Genomic DNA, 7,363 nt, shown 5'->3' on the forward strand with positions numbered 1-7,363 from the left:
ACTCTATATCGCATATAAATTTTTCTATGCATTACTTTATTAGATGTTTGTGTACAAGGGGAAGGCCCCTAAAGACCAGGGCCTTGGAGATTGGGGGCCCAGTTTCAATGAACCGCCTTAACCTGTGATGCTTACGCCACTGTTAGGCATAAGTGATTATTTTTAATAATTTTAAAATTATAATCTCCAGTTTGATATGAAGATAAATACTGTCAATCTAGATTTATTTTTATGCCCTGCTTTATTAGATTTTTATAAGGGGACGGGGCCCTTATAGATCGGGGCTCCCGGAGCTTAGGGGACCAGGTCAATGAACCTTCATCACCATAATTAATTATTCATAGTAAAGTAGAAAAAAACTATGAATCCGTAGTGACGTCTCAGAATGCAATAAAGTGCATTTCCAAGCATCTAGAAAACTAAAACTTTCTGAAGGAGGATTCCCACCCACATCTAAAAGTTCTCTTCCAGCAACAGAACAACCACAAATTACTCCTTCTCTTCTTAAGACCTCACCCAACATTGGATCAGCATCAGAGACGATCATCCTATCTCCGAAGGGCAATGACTTTTTTTAAGTAGGATCCCCCTACACACAGATGGTGTTTTTTACAAAATAATTTTTTCTATTTGCATTCGTGGAGAAAGGTGCACTTACTGGCCAAAAATGAAATTATATTTTTATTCAAAATTTAAACCATTATTAGTGGTCGGAGGGTTCATAAGGTCATCGAAAGTGGGTCCCATTACAATCACTATCACAAAACATTTTATTCAATCCTACAATTATTATTAAATTACAAATAAGAATTTAAAAAAATTGAAATTGTAGGATGTGGGAGACATTCCTTAGAACAGAAGCCACCCAACAAATTTAATAGCTGGCTGGCTTGAAAAAGTTAAAGTGATTTGTTTGCTTAAGCCGCCCCCGACCATCTTTTGGTCAAATAAACTGAAACTGAAAACTTATTAAAATTTGAAAAAGAAAACAAAAGTATTGTAAACTATTTCCTTATTAAAGTAAAATAAAAACCTCACTTTCATTTCTTTGTTCACAAAAAGTAATGTCAACCTTTTCCCTTCTTGAATAGATTATAAAATGAAAAGTGTTATTTTCCTTTTATTTTATAAACAAACAAATTAATTTACATAGTTTGAGGGTTTCCCATTTAAGTGTGTAGTCCATATTATTGTCCTTTAATTCACATATATTTACTTAGTTCAGTGTTAAATTTCTTCTTTCTCCATACACTTGTAGTTTATTTTTATAGTTTTGCAGTTGAACAGTTTGCGTAATGCTTGGTCCGGTTGGAAATCCTCATCTATTATTATTGTTCTAAGGAAGATTTTTCCAACGATGGTAGCTATTCTTGCTGAATGGGGTTATACCAAATTATGTTCCTGGTTCAATATTTTTTGGGGTTGGTGGTGTCATTGGTCTGTGGAGGGGTTAGAATTTCAGACGATGGTTGCATCCACTTTCGTCCAGGGCCTTTTAGTAGAGTGGTGCTGCCTCATTGAATGACTCTTCATCGCATGAAATTTCTGAGAGGCATTTGTTAATACTCTCTGGGATGTTCCTAAGGATTCCTGGTGGGTGATTTGATTTGTTGTGAATGCATAGCGGTGTATTGTTCAGTTTTCACGTAGTTCATGTATTTTTCACTATTCAGGTTTAATGTTATGTCTAGAAAGTTTATAATTTTTTTGTTAGCTTAATGGGGATTTTTATACCGTACTGTATTTGTTGAAGATGGCGCATACATTTTCTTAATGTTTCTATCTTGCGAGGTGTGCATTCGTAATTCCGAGGCCATCTGTGTATAAGCCGAAATTATTGCCATGTTTTTCCGTGATTTCATGTAGAAGGAAAGATCCAACTAGCTCACAGGATTCGGCCCCATCTTAACTTCCCATAGTGAAGTCAAATAGATTTGATGATTTTTCTTAACCCATGGTTCTCCTGAGTATGATTGTAGTAATTTTTTTTAAATTTTTTCATTGGTGTACACACATATATTGGTGTACACACACACACACACACATATATATATATATATATATATATATATTTATATATATAAATCAAGATAGTTGTCAACAGTGTTATAAGACTAGATTTGAACTCGTCACTGAGGACGAGTTTGGTGATCCGCCGTACTTTGACCCTTATGAAGCACGCGCGGTTCTGATTGAAAAGTATTATATGCTAAAACATGCTCTATTTAGTTTTTAAAAAGAGTAATTTTGAGCATTTTAAGGACTTACGAATGTGTACACATACGTCTTAACGTCCGTTCGCACGGTAATGATATTAATACAGTGTCACAAACCCAAAACATGTGACCGAAAAGTAATTTCCAGCTTCAGTACAAGCTGTGGGCGTGGAAATGAGCGTACGGCGCGTAAATTATGGAAAGTTTTGGAATACTGAAAATGACCTGAAATGTCCTTTAAACTTTCTGAAAAGTGATATTAACAATTTTGAAATTTTAACGCACAAGTAGGCATAATTTTAAGTATACATATTTGTTGACGCACGCGTACGTGCACGTTAAGTCGCGCGAACAAAAAATTAAGGTACCTGACATTCAACCTTGACCTGAAGATTATGCTCACTTGATATGATTCAGAAATGACGAATGGTTAAGAAGATATGGGGTCATCAACATTTTGAGGAAAGAAAGATGTGGGGGGGGAGTCAGAAAAAAAAATTTTTTTGACCATGATGACATCATCAAAATGTCAAAGAGGTCATATATATGAAAGAGAATTGTCTCAGCTATAACATACTCAAAGTTGGAAGACGATCGATCAAGGATAAGCGAGATACGTTCAAATGCGTATTTTCAAAAATGACGTCATCGATAAAATCAGTTTGTTGAATTCAGATGGCAATATGATGACGTCACAATGTCTGATCAGTCATTATGATCTATAACATCATATTTAAAACTCATGTGCTTTCAGAATATGTAATAAAAATTGGGAGTCACCTTTCAACCTAAGGAGCTATAACTGATTAAAAATAGGCCTGATTTTAGCATATATTCACTGTATATCGGCACAAATCCGCGCAAAGGTCCCTATGTTTGATGCGCACGTACGACATTGCTATTGGCCATAAGATGAGCGAAAACAATTTAAATTTGTGAAAACAATTTTAGGAACCCAAAATATGTAAAAAAAACCTAATTTCTAGCTTCCAAACGTACTGTGCAAGTAAAAGTGCGCGCGTAGTGGAAAATTATAAAAAAAATTTTCAAATGCTCAAAATGGCCTGAAACGTGCTCTAATTTAGTCAAAAAGTAATTTCGAGCATTTTGAAATTTTGATGTATGCATGCGCGCGCGTTATGAAGCGCACGCGTAAAATTAGGGTACATTACATTCAACATTGACCTGAAGTTAATGCTCACTAATTACGATTTCGAAATGGCAATTGGTTAAGCTGATATGATCGATAATGTAAAAACGCAAAATTGTGCGTAGCTGACGTCACGCATGACTGGTCACCTTGAAAACCTTACCATGTCTATTCCAGGCGATGCCAAAATGATCGATCGTCTGCATACCTCGCAGCAATTGTGAGATATCGTGCGAACAAGAAATGGGGAGAAATGTAGAATAAAAAGATCTCATACAATCACAAGAGGTGATCCGTTCGTGAAGCGGATCACCAATTATAAGGCTGGGCTTATGACGGTTAAGGGAAGTGAGCACATCATGAATAGACAGGGGAACAGGAAGGTTATGTAATCAAGGTGCAGGGTGAGGCCTTGGTGAGAGAAATAAACCGATTTCTTGTGGTAGGGTAATTGGAGAATGGTCAAGTTTTGTTTTCTAAATGCTAAGAAAAACACTTTCCTGGATTCTGAGCGGTCTGTTAATGACTGATATTCTTCAAAATTTTTTTAATCACTTGTATCACACAATTGTTTTATATGTGTTTCTAGATTTTCGAGTAATGCCAATAGGAATGTCATAGGTGAAGCACAGAGATATACTTCTTTAATCTGCTTCGCTATGTGTAAAATTTAAGATTTGAGGGTTCTTTTAAAAAATAAGGAGGTGGGAGGGGGCCTGAGCTGCGTACTCTCCGCACTGGACAGGATTAGTTGCTGAGCAACCGTTTTTAAAATTTGATGTGTCTTTAAAACAATAAACAGAAGTGCAGGCCCGTACGCAGGATTTTTATTAGGTGGGAGAATTTTTATTAGGTGCGACAATTTGTAGAGTGGACCAAAATGGCTGGGATCGCCTAGGGCACCGTTACGCAACCTACAGTATGAGTCGCGACCCAATGTTTGGGTCACAGAAACATTTAGATGGGTCGCATAATCTCTTCAGATCATAAAAACTATACTTAATACGAACAAGGACAAACAAAATCAAATTACAGTACGAAATTACGAAAGTGCGGTTTACTTTTGAAATTCATTTGTTATAGTTTCATTTGTTATTTTGTTATTTTAGTATTCATATAGTGCCTATTTCGTTAACTTACAAAGCGCTTTGTATTATGTTAAATATATACTATCAAAACATTTGTACTTCAGTTATGACAACTTGAAAGTGTCACTTTTGTCCCTGTTCAGTGTGTTTGGTTTTCAGCTGAAAATCATAACAACAAATCTCTTCAATTTAATGTGTCTATGTCTTCGCATAGGCCTAACCCATATTTCTGGCTACAAATCTATGAATTGGTGTAGGTCTATAGTGAAATGTCTGTAAATCATTCATTTTTAAAAATATTATTGGAACATTTTATAACTTGCGTGCTTTGTTAAATGAGTAATTCATAGCTATATTTTCATTTTTATAGCTCTTAAATTGATTGTGTGTGTGATCTTTGTAGTAGGCCTATCTTTTAATCGATTGGAAAAAGAATCTAGTAGGTTCTTCTGATTCCCTCGCGCGTATAAAACGACGGACATCATATATCGACTTAATTTACTCAAACTAAAAAATAATAAAACCGTATTCAATCATTTCACCATGAAATTCAGGTGAGAAAAGCTTCCGGTTTGATGGTTCACGTCTGAGTGCTTGATATATAATTTGGGTCGTGGGCTAAAAAGGTTGCAGAACGGGGGAGGGGGGGGCAGGGCACTGGCCGGTCCAAACTAGGAGAAGGCCTCTACTGGAATCAACTATATTTCGGTATCTTTTATTCAACAAATATAAATATATACATAAAACAGTTTATGGCAGTAAAAACTGAATTTCAAGTGGTCCACTGATTATAGTTGGATAATATAATATCATGCAGACTTCAAAAAAGGCTAAGAGAAGCCATGATTCAATATTTCGTTTTTTATTCCTGATGATTTCCGAATAAAGAACAAAATATTGAATCATGTCTTCTCTTAGTCCTTTTGAAGTTTGCGTGATATTATATACATAAAAACTGAACTACAAACTAAGTTGTTAAATAGCATCTAAATTATTAAAATACACAGACGGAGCCAACTCGCGCTCAGACATTGTTGATAATTTGATCTTATTTAATCGTTTATGAAGATGCATATCAGTGATCCAGGAATTTAAAATGGAGGGGGCCTAGCAGTGGTGTAGCTACTGGCAGAGCAGCCAGCGCAAAAAGCACTGGGGCCCAGGGCTATTAGGGGCCCATTCATAATTAGACCTAAAATAATAATATAAAATAATTTCCAACTTAATTTTGAATAAAAAAAATAAGCTAGCGGACCCCTCAATAATATTCGAGTAATTATTGAGTGTTAATTTCATTCCAAGGGTGTACTGAATGGGCCCAGTCGGTCCGACCACCTATTTTTTTTTTTTAATTATAAAAAATGGGGAAAAAAGAAAATTATATTCATTATATTTCAAGTCTGAGAGTGCAATTTCCGGCCATCTAGAGGTGCTATAGTTATAAATGGTGAGGTTGAGGTCGTCTTCTTCCTCCTTTTAAAATCCCTCCCTGGCTTCTTTATTTCAAATTTCCTGATCCGACACTGCAACATTTATTTTTACGCGTCACCAATTTTCTTCAGTAGTTGAGACTGAATATGCCACTTCTAAAATAGTTACAATCCGATTATCATCAGTTGGAATATTTATTACTGACACAGGCCTTTAATAATACAAGAGAGTAGACTAAGCAAATCTTACGACTAATTTTCTGAGAAATTTAGGGATCGACAATTAATTTTGCACTGGGGCCCTTTCGCATCTAGCTACGCCGCTGGGGTCTAGAGTGGGAAACTCTCAAGTGGAGGGTGTATACCACCTCAGCCCCACCATACTTGGAGATGATGTAAGAAAATGCCAGAAATGGTACTTTCCAACTCCCATTTGAATATAGTTCATTTTTTTCTTCAATTTTTTATTATAATTTTTAAACAAATTAGGGGGGCATGGGCCAAGCTGCTCCCGTTGAATCCACTACTGAATATGAATGGTTTAGAAAGGAAACATTACTCAGTGTTTTTATTTTCTAACGGTACTGTAGCATTTCAAAACATTCGATAGGCCTCAGGATATATATTAGAAACTTTGGCACAGTGAATCAATGTAACGAAATTGAATTATAAAAAATTAAATCAAAACAGTGTGAAAATGCCATTACTGTACTTAAAACTGCAGATTAACAATAATTAATATTAAAATTATTAAATATTAAAAAATAAGATTAAAATCCCCATTCCCGGCAAAATTTCACTAAAAAAGAACTTTTTAAAGAAAAAATGCCTATATGCATTACTCTATTTATTGGGAATGGGGCTTTAAAGAAAACAAAATCAAGGGGTTGAGTTTCAGTTTCAGTTTTATTGTTTCACACAATGAACATAATAAATGAACAAGATAAAAGAACATATTATAATAATTCAATGGTTTTGATTTATTAACTTAAGATAACAATAATATGATAAAATTTCATAGTATGGATAACAATATAAATTTTTAAGTACTGTAGTAGATACAGTGAATATTCATTGTGATAAGATAAGAAGATAAGATTCATTGGTTCTCTCTTTTATAACAGAGGAACACGCTCGCGCAGGAGAGGTTCGACCCGTACAACAGTTACAAAACAAAAACTGACAATATATAAAAATTAATTATTGAAAAGTGTGTGGAGGAAACAATAAGCCAGGAAGGCTTTAAGTCTGATCCTCCAAATAAACATATACTGAATTAGAATGGCTAGTGATAAAAAAAAGTAATAAGGAAACAAACTGGAAAAAGTAAGCAGAGTAATAATCAGGAAGAAAAGAATAAAATGAAATGAGATGAAGAGGATTGTATTTTTAATATTTTTCCACGATTTAATAGAGGAAAATGAATAACTAAGATGCATACTTATCTATTAGGGATTGTTTATATTTTCTTTTAAAAGA

This window comes from Anneissia japonica, unplaced genomic scaffold (assembly GCF_011630105.1).
Source record: "Anneissia japonica isolate Jap-2015-1 unplaced genomic scaffold, ASM1163010v1 scaffold111_len187536_cov110, whole genome shotgun sequence".
Lineage (NCBI taxonomy): Eukaryota > Metazoa > Echinodermata > Crinoidea > Comatulida > Comatulidae > Anneissia > Anneissia japonica.